General features: G+C 43.2%; 1 long non-coding RNA gene across 1 annotated transcript; it reads right to left on the bottom strand.

Annotated features, from left to right (window-relative positions):
- Positions 1-10,499: 10,499 nt before the first annotated feature.
- LOC127631818 (uncharacterized) lies at positions 10,500-12,458 on the bottom strand. Its single transcript, XR_007969017.1, has 4 exons — positions 12,381-12,458; positions 11,341-11,411; positions 11,035-11,135; positions 10,500-10,788 (listed from the first exon to the last, which is right to left on the bottom strand). It is a non-coding gene; the product is annotated as an uncharacterized LOC127631818 (long non-coding RNA).
- Between the last annotated feature and the right edge of the window lie 430 nt (positions 12,459-12,888).

Here is a 12,888-nt window from a genome sequence, read left to right as displayed (position 1 = left end):
GCCTTTGACACAGTCAACCATCAGATCTTACTGTCAACCCTCTCTTCGCTGGGAATCACAGGAACTGTGCTTGACTGGTTTAATTCCTATCTCTCAGGTAGATCCTTCAAGAGGTGAGTTGTCCAAGCCATATCTGCTACTTACAGGGTACCTCAGGGTTCAGTGCTTGTGCCAATTCTCTTATCTATATACACTACATCACTGTGACCCATCATTCAGGCACATGGTTTCTCTTACCACTGCTATGCTGATGACACGCAACTGTACTTGTCTTTCTAGCCCAACGACAACACAGTGACTGCTCAAATCTCTTCCTGCCTGGCAGACGTATCGGCCTGGATGAAGGAACACCACCTGCAACTTAACCCAGCCAAGACCAAACTCCTTGTCTTTCCAGCCAACCCTGCTGTTCAACACAACATCACCGTGCAGCTGGGTGCAACCACAGTAATGCCTTCAAAAACTGTCAGAAATCTATGGGCAACCATCGATAACAATCCTTTTTCACAGACCACATCTCAAAGACAGCAATCATGTAGATTTGCACTTTACACTATCAGGAAGATAAGACCCTTCCTCTCTGATCATGCCACACAACTTCTTGTTCAGTCACTTGTCATAACTAGACTGAACTACTGTAACGCTCTCATTGCAGGCATCCCTGCATGTGCAATTAGACCCCTGCAAATGATCCAGAATGCAGTAGCACATCTGGTCTTTAATGAATGAAAGTGAGCACATGTTACACCACTCCTTGTCTCTCTTCACTGGTTGCCAGTTGATGTATGTATCAAATTCAAGGCTCTGATGATGGCATACAGAACATCTTGGGTTTCTTAGCTGTAACTCCATTTCCCTGATAAAAGCAGAACGAGATGCTGCACTGATTTAGCGCTTTGAGAATGTCTTTAGGAGTGACCAGCTGTGAAAATGTGTGCAAAACGTCAATGAAATTGACAAAATGTATAGCCTCCAGTGACATCATCAGGACGCACCGGTAAAGGGGCTATAAATAGACGAATAGACATCGTCAGGTATTTTGTCTGAAGAGTCCTGGGGCATCTTCAGTGCGGCAATGAAGCGCAGCATCTCGTTCCGCTTTTACCAGGGAACAGGGGTTACAGTTAAGTAACCCAAGATGTTCCCTATCAATAGGTATTCCGTCAATCAAGGCACGGCAAGCTGACAGAGTGGCCACATAAACCCTGAGAGTGGCAGGGCATGTGCCTGTTGCTAATTTTTGCTGCAGAAAGTCCAGAACAGAAGCAATCTGGCTGTTAACTGGATCTGCATTATATGCACTGCACCATCTTTCAAAGACACTCCATTTATTGGCATAACTTCTTCTAGTAGAGGGAGCACTAGCACTTAGAATGGTCTCGAAAACTTCAGGTGAAAGCCCAGTGTCCCTCAGTTGGTACCCTTCAGGGGCCAAACATGAAGATTCCACAGCTCGGCCGGAAATGAAACATTGTCCCCTGCGCATGGGACAGAAAGACCCTCCTGTCCGGAATCGCCCAAGGCGAGCCATCGAGGAGAGACATTATCTCCAAGAAACATACCCTGTTCGGCCAACGCGGTGCTAACGGTAAGAGGCAAGACCCTTGCTGGTGAACTCTGGCCAAGACTCCCAGGAGCAGAGAAACTGGAGGAAGCGCATACAGGCGCATTCTGGGCCATGTATGTGCCATTGCGTCCAGATCCAGGGGGGCTGGTTGACTCAGAGAGAAGTAGAGGGGACATTGCGCTGTTTGTTGGGAGGTGAAGAGGTCCACTTCCGCTCTGTAAAATCTCAATCAGATTTTTTGCACTAGCTCGGGGTGGAGTTTCTACTCCCCTGTTGGTATTTTCTGTCTGGACAGTAAATCTGCACCCACATTCAGGCACCCAGAGATATAAACTGCTCTGATTGACAGGAGCTTGCCCTGGGCCCAAAGGAGAATCTGCCGTGCCAGTCTGTTGAGCTGGCGTTGAACGTAGACCTCCTGATGGTTTATGTAAAAGACTACTGTTGTGTTGTCCACCCGCACCAGGACATGGCAGCCTCTCAAATACTGGTGGAAGTACCCGCCCCAATGCAAGAGCAGCATGCTCTTCCCCCAAACACACAAAAAAAACTGGTGTGTGTCCCTCTCAGCCATAGAGCATAAACATGGGAAGACACACCGCTTGCTTTGTTTATCAGTCATTCTTTTTCTTCTTCTTTTTTTTAAATAGAAAGAGAAAGGTTTCTGCACACTGCCTAACAATACTAACTCCTAACAGAGGAAAGTAGAAAGTTCTGACAGTCAAGAAGCATAACACACACAAAATGATCTGAAGACAAAAGATCTGACGATGCACCTGTGGCGCATCTATTTATAGCACCTTTACCGCCGCATCCTGATGATGTCACTGGCGGAGACTATTCATTTTGTCAATTTCATTGACGTGTTACACATATATTCACAGCTGGTCACTCCTAAAGACGTTCCCAAAGTGCTAAATCAGCGCAGCATCATAGTGTAGCTTTTTGATAGGGAACAGTCACTAGAAGCGTGCAGTCAGCTAAGGAATGTTGCCTTGTTGTAACACCCAAACATTTTCCGGCTTCATTATACCACGTTGGTGGTATGACATTCCCAACACCATCTGTAAAGCTGACTTGCTTTCTGTCTTCAAAAAATTGCTAAAAACACATCTTTTCCATGAGCATTTAACAAGTCACTAAAGAAAATAAAATCTTGATGCACTTTAATCTGTTTTGAATATTACTATTCTGATGCTAGTGAAACTTTGTAATATGGCACTTATAATAAATATGTTTTCCTCTTTTGTGAGTCACTTTGGATAAAAGCATCTGCCAAATGAATAAATGTAAATGTAAATGAAGGCTGTTCCCCTGTCACTGCCAGTGCTCACAGCTGAGGAAGCTGTTCCCCTGTCAGTGCCTGTGCTCACAGCCACAGAGGCTGTTTCCCTGTCACTACTTGTGCTCTCAGCCACAGAGGCTATTCCCCAGTTGCTGTCAGCGCTCCCGGTCACAGAGGCTGTTCTCCTGTCACTGCCATTGCCCACGACCACAGAGGTCGTTCCCTTTACACTGTCTGTGCCCACGGCCACAGAGGCCATTTCCCCTTCCCTGTCTCTGCTCAAAGACATGGAGGTTGTCGGGAGTTAAGATAGCCCATCTCTGCTGGCCGTTGTTCTGCACCTCTCTGAACTTCAGCTGAGAATTCTACGAATCTGTTCCTCAACCCAGTGACTGATCATTATTTCTGTTAGTAAATCCATTGAACTGTTCCACTGCTCTTCGGTCTGTTTGTTCTTAGTATCACATATTACAATCCCTCCAAGTATGTTTGGTTACCCCGATAACAAGAGAGAAGCCAGGAGGTGGTATGTGTGTGGTTCAATTCACTGCATTATCCTCTGAAAGCTAATCTCAGGCCAAGCTTAGGGCTTCTTACCATTTCCCACGTGAAAAATTAAATATTCTTTCAAATGTAAAACTGCAGGGCCAAGTTCCAATTGTGATCATGTCACAGTGTGGGGTTTGGAGACGCTTGGTTGGCAACAGGAAGACAGGGTTCTCATTATCTGGGGTTCCATATGGGTGTGACTATGTACTCAGTCACACAGGGGGTTGTAATCAATGCCTTAACCATGTCTTGAACATTGGGAGGGACCAAACCATTTTGGGATTGGGGGTCAAATGTGTCGAGGTCACAAATATAATGGTCCTCTTTAATCCTTTACTATAGTAAAGGCACTGACCTCAATAATTTTCTGAATAAAGGTTTGAAATGTATAATATCACAAAACTGTATAATGTTTGGTTTTAAAAGATACATGCATTTTTAAAGATCACACAGTACAAGACAAAAAAATAGGTTACTCACATAATATGATAGATATTCACATAATAGAGATCCATCCCTACCTGACCTCTGCAGAAGCATCCACTTGCACCAAGTCTGGCTAGACAGACAGAAGCGCGTGACCTATGCTCAGTAAGGACCCCCTTACCTAAGAGCATATAACAACCTGCACACGCTGCTGCTCCTCAGTAAGTATATTTGCTTCTCGTGCAGCAAGCGGGGCAAGCTTGGTGGATCACTCCACTCGATGTTTCAGAGAACTGGGGTTACGTGAGTAACCTATTGTTCTCTTTCGTCATCAACATGTTAATGGCACAAACATAAAAATCAGCCCAGCAGCATACAGTAAAGACAACACCCAGGCAGGAATGTTAATGCATGCTTGGTGACATGAATGTGCACAGCCAACCGGACCATTACCCCTTTTTCTTACTTTCTATGTGTATATATATATATATATATATATATATATATATATATATACAGTAGATAAAGAGCTGATTACTCTTCCGAAAAGCTCTGGTCCTATCCAAGTAAGCCCACAGGGCACAGACCGGACATAGACCATTCAGCCTCTGATCCTCCGCAGATGAAAAAGGAGGAGGGTGAAAAGCAGAAAGCTCCATTACCTCACACGAGAATGCTGGGAAGCATTTTGGTATAAAGGCCGGGTTAGGCTTAAGGAAAACCTTATCTCCACTAAGAGAGAATTTAGTGCATGAAGAATGAACAGAGAGTGCATGCAGGTCACTGACACGTTTAGCTGATGCCAAGGCCAGGAGCAATGCTGTCTTGAAAGACAGTAATTTCGCCTGTCCGAATCTTTCCCACAACATGCCCACTATCTGGGGGTGGAGTCGCCAGTCTCCGTAGAGCGGGTTCCCCCTCAACAGAAGGTCCGTGCCCCTGTTCAAAATGCCTGGAACATGGATTGCGCGTAACGACAGGAAGTGCCGCCTGCTCCACACTAAAAGCCTGTGAGCTAGGGCATGAAGCTTGGGTGATGCCTCCCTGACAATTGATGTGTGCCACTGCTGTGGTATTGTCACAGCAAACGAGCACATGATGCCCCTGCAAGCGGGGAAGAAAATGATTCGGAGCTTTCCATACAATCATGAGCTCCAAATAATTTATGTGGGCTGAACAAAGTTCGCTCGGCCACGAACCATTCACCGTCCTGCCCTCCTGAATGGCGGGGGATTCCTGGAAAACTGGAGTCTGTACCATTTCATTATGGTTTGAATCACCCACTCGGGAGCCGACACAGTCAGCAAAGCTGTTGTGTGGCTCGCAAGTGACCCCACCTGAGCCGGGGAAGCGCTTATTGCTGCGTTTATGCCCGATTTGCTCATTTGAAATGCAATGGCGCCATCTAGTGGACAACCTAGGGGCGACATAAGGGGTTGCAGAGAGATGTTCTCTCTCTGTAATGGATTTATTAGATTTTTTGTGTTTTTGTGAAACACTGGGGCCGAAGCATTTATTGAATGTGTGGGAGAGATGTAATAGGGGCTGTGTGGTGACACTGCGTTTTCCCACTGTAAACACTTCCAGCATGGGGAGGTTCCCCGACATGAGCTGGACAGAGGAACACACATTGTTCTGAACTGAACACACAGGGTGGACACCGACTGGTGGGGGGGGGCTGACCCCACCGAGTGAAAACCTCCTTTTTTGTGAACTAGGAGGGTAGAATAAGAGTCCGGGGGGCTGGTGGCCCGAGAACGTGGACTCAAAGCCCCTTGAGGATGTGCATCAGGCCGGCCGATTATGTTTAGAGTCGGAGGGGGTAGAGTTGGGGGGTTTCTTGGCCGCAGCCACGGCGAAAGACATTCTACCCCAGGGCCTAGCAGAGGATGGGTTACTCTGCTGAGGAGGTGCTTCGTCCTGCTTTTTCTTGTCATCACAACGCTGTTGCATTAAAGCGACGGCAGGGCCAAAGGGAGCCCGGCCAGGTCCTACAGGGGCACCCGCATTGTGCCGCTTCTCACTGTCAGGGAGGCCCGACAGATTAAGCCAAAGTGCACGTTCTCTGGCCACTGAGAAAGCCATAGAGCGCCCGCGGGCTTGGACGGCCTGATGGGCATTACGGAGAACAAGGTCATTGACTGTGACAATTTCCCATGTCGACCAGGAGTTCAGCCTGGTATGCAGAGAGAAGGGAGGAGACGTTGAGGGCCCTGACAGCCAAGGCCAAGGCTTTCAAAGAAGCCTGGTGTATGGAGGCAGAAAATCGGCCCATTTTGTTGGGGAGAACAGGCTTGAGGGAGGCAAGTAGGCCACCTTGAGAGGGATTCAGGTGTCTGGCGATAGAGGGCTCGATGGCGGGGGGGGTCACCCATGCCAATGGCCATCATATCCTTCACTTCGAGGTCCGCGAGACCATGTTTGAGGTCAAGCGGCTCCCCCCAAAAATACCTCATATGCTTTGCGCATGCAGGGAGGACGGGAAGAAGTTGTTTTCTCGGGCTAGGAGGGGGTCCCAGGAGTTTCCCGTCGTACATGTCCCTCTCTTGGTCAGTGGCACTTTGTAGGGCTGGCCATTCGATATTGAGGCGAGCGGTCGCTCGCTCACAAACCTCGATGAGGACGGACTTGGGGAGGGCTGCGGGGGTGTTAGCCTGGGTAGTCATAGAAATCGGGATGGTATCCTCGTTCTCCGAACCATCGAGAAGGCCCGCATCGTCTTCGTCACCAGAACCAGCCCGCTCATTGGCGAACGAGGGGGTCCCATGAGAGAATGACCTCAGGGAACGCCGGGTTATTTTGATCGGCCCAGCTAAGAGAGGCTGCGCCCCGGGAGGGACCCAGGAGCGCGTCGTCATCACCGTTTCCCCCATCGGAGAGTTCGAGGTCGGTGCACTGGGTAGCGGCGACCTTGAGCCTCTGGCACCGGAGTTTTTTAGGCAGCGCCAGGCAGTGACTACAGTTTTCCGGAAACTCTACAGCCTCCTCCGTGTGTTTGAGACCCATGCACATGACATAGAAAGGATGAGGGTCTCTGGCTGCGATAAGGGCACCGCACGCGGCCGGGCCGGCACGCAATAGGCTGACCCCGGAGGAAGCCGTAGGTTTGGAAAATGCCATATTAGGGCGAAACTCCGTGAAATCCTTTGCGTGGAGCAGGGGAAGTGGTGAGAGAGAAAGGCGGGCAGCCTGGTGGTAGTTTAAGAGAGTGTGGGCGGCTTGCAATAAACAAGAAACAGCTAACCTGGCTGAAACAAGACAGTCACGTCTGGCGGAGGCTGATCTGAGCGATGTGTCCTCCTGTAGACAAATTAGTGAAAGTCAAAATCCAACCAAGATGAGAGAAAAACAGAGGTCGCGAGAAGCGAATGTCAACTGAGGAGCAGCAGCGCGTGCAGGTTGTTATATGCTCTTAGGTAAGGGGGTGGGTCCTTACCGAGCATAGGTCACACGCTTCTAGCCAGACTTGGTGCAATTGGATGCTTCTGCAGAGGTCAGGTACGGATGCCCTTCCCATAGGTGGATCTCGAACACGAGATGATGAAAGAGAACAGTGTCTGCATTGCTAGCAATTTGCCTGTTTCAGTCATCTTTTCTTTCTTTTTTGTGCTGTCTCAATGAAAAGATTAATATAATTTGAATTTATTCAAAACAAAACACAAAAATTGTTTACTGCCCTCAGGTTGTATATCATTGTTTTTTCCTCACAGTAGAATCTTAACACAATATTTTCATCAATAATCCTAACGCTGCTCTTTTCCACACAAAAACAATTCACCACAAAGAGAAAAAAACATAATTACAAAAATATCATAAAACACAATACATAGCTGCTGTATGACCCCAGAAAGCTTGGAATATAGTGCATAAGTCATTTCGTCTTCTGTTATGATGTCTTAATACTGAACCTTTAATAGTGCTTTATAGTATTTGTCCTTTTTGAAACTTGACAGCTCCTGGTCAATATTAACTGTTATTCTATGGAATAAAGCTGCTTAAAACAATATTTATGTTCCAAGAAAAAGTAACAGCATATGGGTTTTGAACAACATAAGGGTGAATAAATGAGTAAAAGTATATTTTATATTTGTTGGTGAACTATTCCTTTAACTGGTGGCTCATCATCAAAACAAAATGGTGAGAATTAAAAGAACTCTCTTAGGAGATGCTATACAAAATTCAGAATTAATTAAAGACATAAAGAAATTATTTAGAAAATCTTAAATTGATTTTAAACTATTACCTATTAATATATGCATTGAGAATATATGACACTGTCCTTGCCAAAACCTAAATGCACCATTTTTTTTTTTTTTAGATAATTTTCTTAGACAATGTCAAGAGAATTTTCTAAAAAGGTGCTTCAAAAGCCTGCCAGATTACCACATTCATTAAATTCCTTTACCATATACACACATTCACTCTTTGTCTTAAAACTGATATGCTGAAAACTGGTCCATTAATGTTCACAGATTCACAGTTATGAATGACATACAAATCACGTACTGTATGTGACAGGTCCGTGTACTTTTGCATCCGTTCCTTTTTCTTTTTTTAACAAAAAAAAAAATAGTTTTTTCTTTATTGGGTTTAACACTGATTAATAGAATAAGCAGATAAAAACGTATTTCCTGTTGACCATTTCATTTTCTATTTAAAAAGGAATATAAAGATTGAGGGGGAAAGGCTCAATTTTTGTTTTCCTTCAGTGTTTAAAAAATGTGTTTATGCTTTGAATATTTTTTAAACACATGAACGGCACTGAAACGCCCCTTTCATCTGATTGGTCAACTTGCCTCGTCGTCTAGCCTACTGTCTTTATCCTATCAGCCAGAATTAGTTTGGATCGCTCTTCAAATTTGTCTAATTTTTCATTAAATATTGTACCGAACCACCACTAAACTATGAATGCCATGTAATAGAATCTTGCTGCTTGGCACATCATTGTGTTGTTGCGAGATCGCAAGCCACATCACTTGGCCATATGCTGACTGGGGGTCTATTATATATTATTTGAATAACATTTTATGATTTTGTAGTGACTGTAGTGGCACGTCCCATTGATAAATTCAATTTTAAGAAGTTGCGTCACTTGGTATAAAAGCCCCACATGTTAATACGAGTTCACACAAGTTTATTTTTGACGTTTTACAATATATTTCCTAAATATTAATCTAGGCTGAGGCTGCTGTGACGTCAGCGCCCTCTATCAGCAATCAACGGCTTACAGAAATTAACATTTCACTTATGGAGATAAGCAGCAAGATTCTAATACATATGGCATGCTAACAGTTAGTGGTTGTTCAGGACAATATTTAAATGTAAATTTAGATACATTTGCAGAATGATTCCAATTCTAATTCTGACTGAAAGGATCCCAGCGAGCAAAAAGTCGTCTAGACCACGTCTAAAAGACGTAATTGTTAGACATCCAGAAGACGTCCTCACAGGAGCCAGAATGAAAGTTTTTTATACGTCTTTTCTGGACATTGTTTAGACGTCAATTAAAGACGTGCTACAGACGTAATTGTTAGACATCCAGAAGATGTCCTCACAGGAGCCAGAATTAAGGTTTTTATACGTCTTTTCTGGACATTGTTTAGACGTCAATTAAAGACGTGCTACAGACGTAATTGTTAGACATCCAGAAGACGTCCTCACAGGAGCCAGAATTAAGGTTTTTATACGTCTTTTCTGGACATTGTTTAGACATCAATTAAAGACGTGCTACAGACGTAATTGTTAAGACATCTAAAGGCAGCCAGAATAAAAGTTGTATTAGACGCGTTTTCTGTAGTAGAAATGTCAAAGTCGACTGTTAAAGACCCATACTGACATGGAAATCCCATCTGTGCATATTTGTCAGGATCCAACTTTAAAATGTTTTTACTTTAAAACAGTGGCAGTGAGTTAGTTCTCACTGAGAAAAACCCAGTTACTCATTGTTAATGGTTGTCGTGTCATGAAACTGCAGACACGCTGTTATGCTTGAGTAACGAGGCAGACGAGGAGATGCGGATCCAAACGCAGTTTGAACTTTATTTGATAAACAAACACAAAGTAACAACCCACGATGGGGAAAAGAAACAAACTAGTTAAGCTAACCACGATATAAACAAACAGGGGACTAGTGAGGGAAGCACACACCAGGCTAACATCAAACAACGATCGACAAAGACTGAACAAAGACACGGGGTATAAATACACAAACAAGGGAAAAAGGGGCCAATGAACGAACAGAACTCAAACAAGATAATAAGGTGATTAACAGAAGCAAACGGCAACCTAATGAGGGCAGGTGAAAACAATGACAGGGAACACGAACGCTAACAGAGGACTATGGAGTTACATAAGGGACTAAAGTGAAAACTAAGAAGTGCAAAAGTGACAAGATGGAAAACAAGAGGGCAACAGTGAAACAAGACAGGGTAACCGTTACACACGCAGACCATAGACCTAAATTAGATTTTAAAGAATATTGATAATATTGAATATTCAATTGAATAAAAGTGTAGTGTATATACTAGTCTTGCATTTTTATATCTTATCAATAGAATTGTAATAAACTGCTTAACATTTTCCTGTAAAACAAACTGATCACTCCAAGAAATAAATTATTTAAATCTGAAAATATATTTTTATTACAAATTTTACCCAAACTTAAAACCAGAACAGTAAAGTATAAATTAACACAATACAACTTAAAACCTGAACAGTCAAGTATAAATTAACACAATAATATAATAAAACTTAAAAGCCAGAACAGTAAAGTTATAAATAAAAGTGCTATAAAGTTTTGTTAAAACAGTAAACAATTAACAAAATGTGGCTGCTATAAGGTCCACAATATATTCATTTACAGCCACCACCCCGACTCTCCCGGGGGCATGTTTCATATGATCAGATGCAGCAGACTTTATTTGGGACTCTGTTGCAGCTGGGTCCCATTTCATGACAGCAGCTACAATCAAAGCAAAAAAATCCACATGTAAAATAAATATACAAACGCCACTGTTGTGGTCTAGCTTGCAGCAGAGATACATAGTATACATAGATGAAAATTTGAGTACTCGAATCAATTAAATGAAATAGCCTAGTTATCAAATCACAAATCAAGTCAAATTACATCAAGCCTGATATTAAGCATTCCACACACACATACATATATACACACTTTTTTTTAAAATGACCATAATATGAAGCTCACCTTTTATTGCTGAAAACAATTTCTTGTCTTCAATTCTAATTTTATCTTTTTTGCCCTTCCCCTTCATATTGAATAGGGTCATCAGCTGATTGGTGAAGAGCCTAATCCAATCCAAGACAAAAAAATAATATGCAACACGATTCCAAAACAATACAATACGGCACAATACTATAAGGTACAATACGATACAATACAATACAATACGACAGTGAGAATACTGTACAAAGAAAACAAAACAACATAAGTAAATTTTTATATTTCCCACTTACATATCACTTGAAAGAAATTAGAGAAAATAACACTCACGTAACAATCAGCTCCTACAGAACATCACATTCACTTCACGAGGGCTGAAATGCTCAACATACTGTTGTACACTGTGTAAATAATCACATTAAATACAAATCACATGAAAAGCACAATGAACATTTGAAAAAAGTGCATAAAGGTGCGTACACACTGCCAGCGACATCGCGCGCGACAGCGACTCAATACCATTCATTTTCAATGCGAGCACAGCGACTTCCTGCGACACGAGCTGTCGCGACCGTTGGCGCTAGATGTGGGCGTGTTCAGCGACGCAACAAAGTTGAGAAAAGTTCAACTTTGGAGCGACTAACGGAAGCGACAGCCAATAGGAGAGACGACGGGAGAGCTCACGTGATCCTTCTCTCTCTCTCTCTCAGCTCCTGCAGTAACGGAAAGATGGATGAAAGGCTAATTCTTGCTGTTAGAAATTTTCCAGTGCTCTATGATATGTCTCTTCTCACGTACAAGGACATTTTTAAGAAAAATACTGCGTGGAAAGGTGTATCTGAGATCGCGGGGATTTTATGGACCCAGACAGAACAGCATTTGCATTTTCGCCGCAGATAAACAGCCGCTCTGGCAAACAGCACGCCTGGTTTCTCATTCATCTATGATATAAAGCATTTTATGTACTGATTCCATTTATATTTAGTCTTTTCCCTCCAAAATATTTGTTTTTAGTGGCAAGAAAAGAGATTCGCTGTCAACAGCAATGGAATGACATCCGTGAATGTCATTTATAAACGTTACTAGGCAACCAGTAGTGGGAACACCCACTAGCGACTTCACCGCCAGCCACTGGCGACCTGCAGTGATAAAGTCGCTGGCAGTGTGTACGCACCTTAACATTTCTTAATGTCAAATGAACAGGCCTACACCGCATGGTGTGACGTCATATCATCGCGGACATTACACACGACATAACTTCTCAAGTATGATAATATATCCATATTTACACAAAAAAGTATAGATCCACAAATGGTATTTATCAAGATTATTACCACATAACATTATATTTACCCGTGGATTAAATTTACCCGTTCCCAGAGAGTGCGCGTCTCTCTCACACTACTCGTTGCATGTCTATCAAAACAATGACCGAGGTGAAAATGCATGCGCATAATCTCGTACGCAACACACAGCGCCACCTGTTGACAACTCCAGGGAAATACAGGTAACCGCTGCCTTTCCTGTCTCCATAATTCACTCAACATATCAAATCACAATTAAATAACAGTTTTAAACATACAAGGAGAAAAACAAACTTTAAGGGGTATTTACCACCCGGTTACATATGGTTGTAATGTTATGACAATGACGATGGTTGTTATATTTTTTGTTGTACTTGCAAACTTGTTGTAGTTTTCTTCTACAAGCATTTAATAATAATAAATAAATCACGTTTCGATTGTGGCCTTAACATATTTTCTGTCATTTATTGACTAAATCTGGATGTTAACGGACGTTTAGATTGTGGCCAAATTGGACATCTTTATTCACGTCATTCATCGACTAATTCTGGATGTCAACGGACGTCCAGATTAT

The sequence above is a fragment of the Xyrauchen texanus genome, chromosome 38, assembly GCF_025860055.1.
Source record: "Xyrauchen texanus isolate HMW12.3.18 chromosome 38, RBS_HiC_50CHRs, whole genome shotgun sequence".
NCBI lineage: Eukaryota > Metazoa > Chordata > Actinopteri > Cypriniformes > Catostomidae > Xyrauchen > Xyrauchen texanus.
This window is presented reverse-complemented; position numbering and strand designations above follow the sequence as displayed.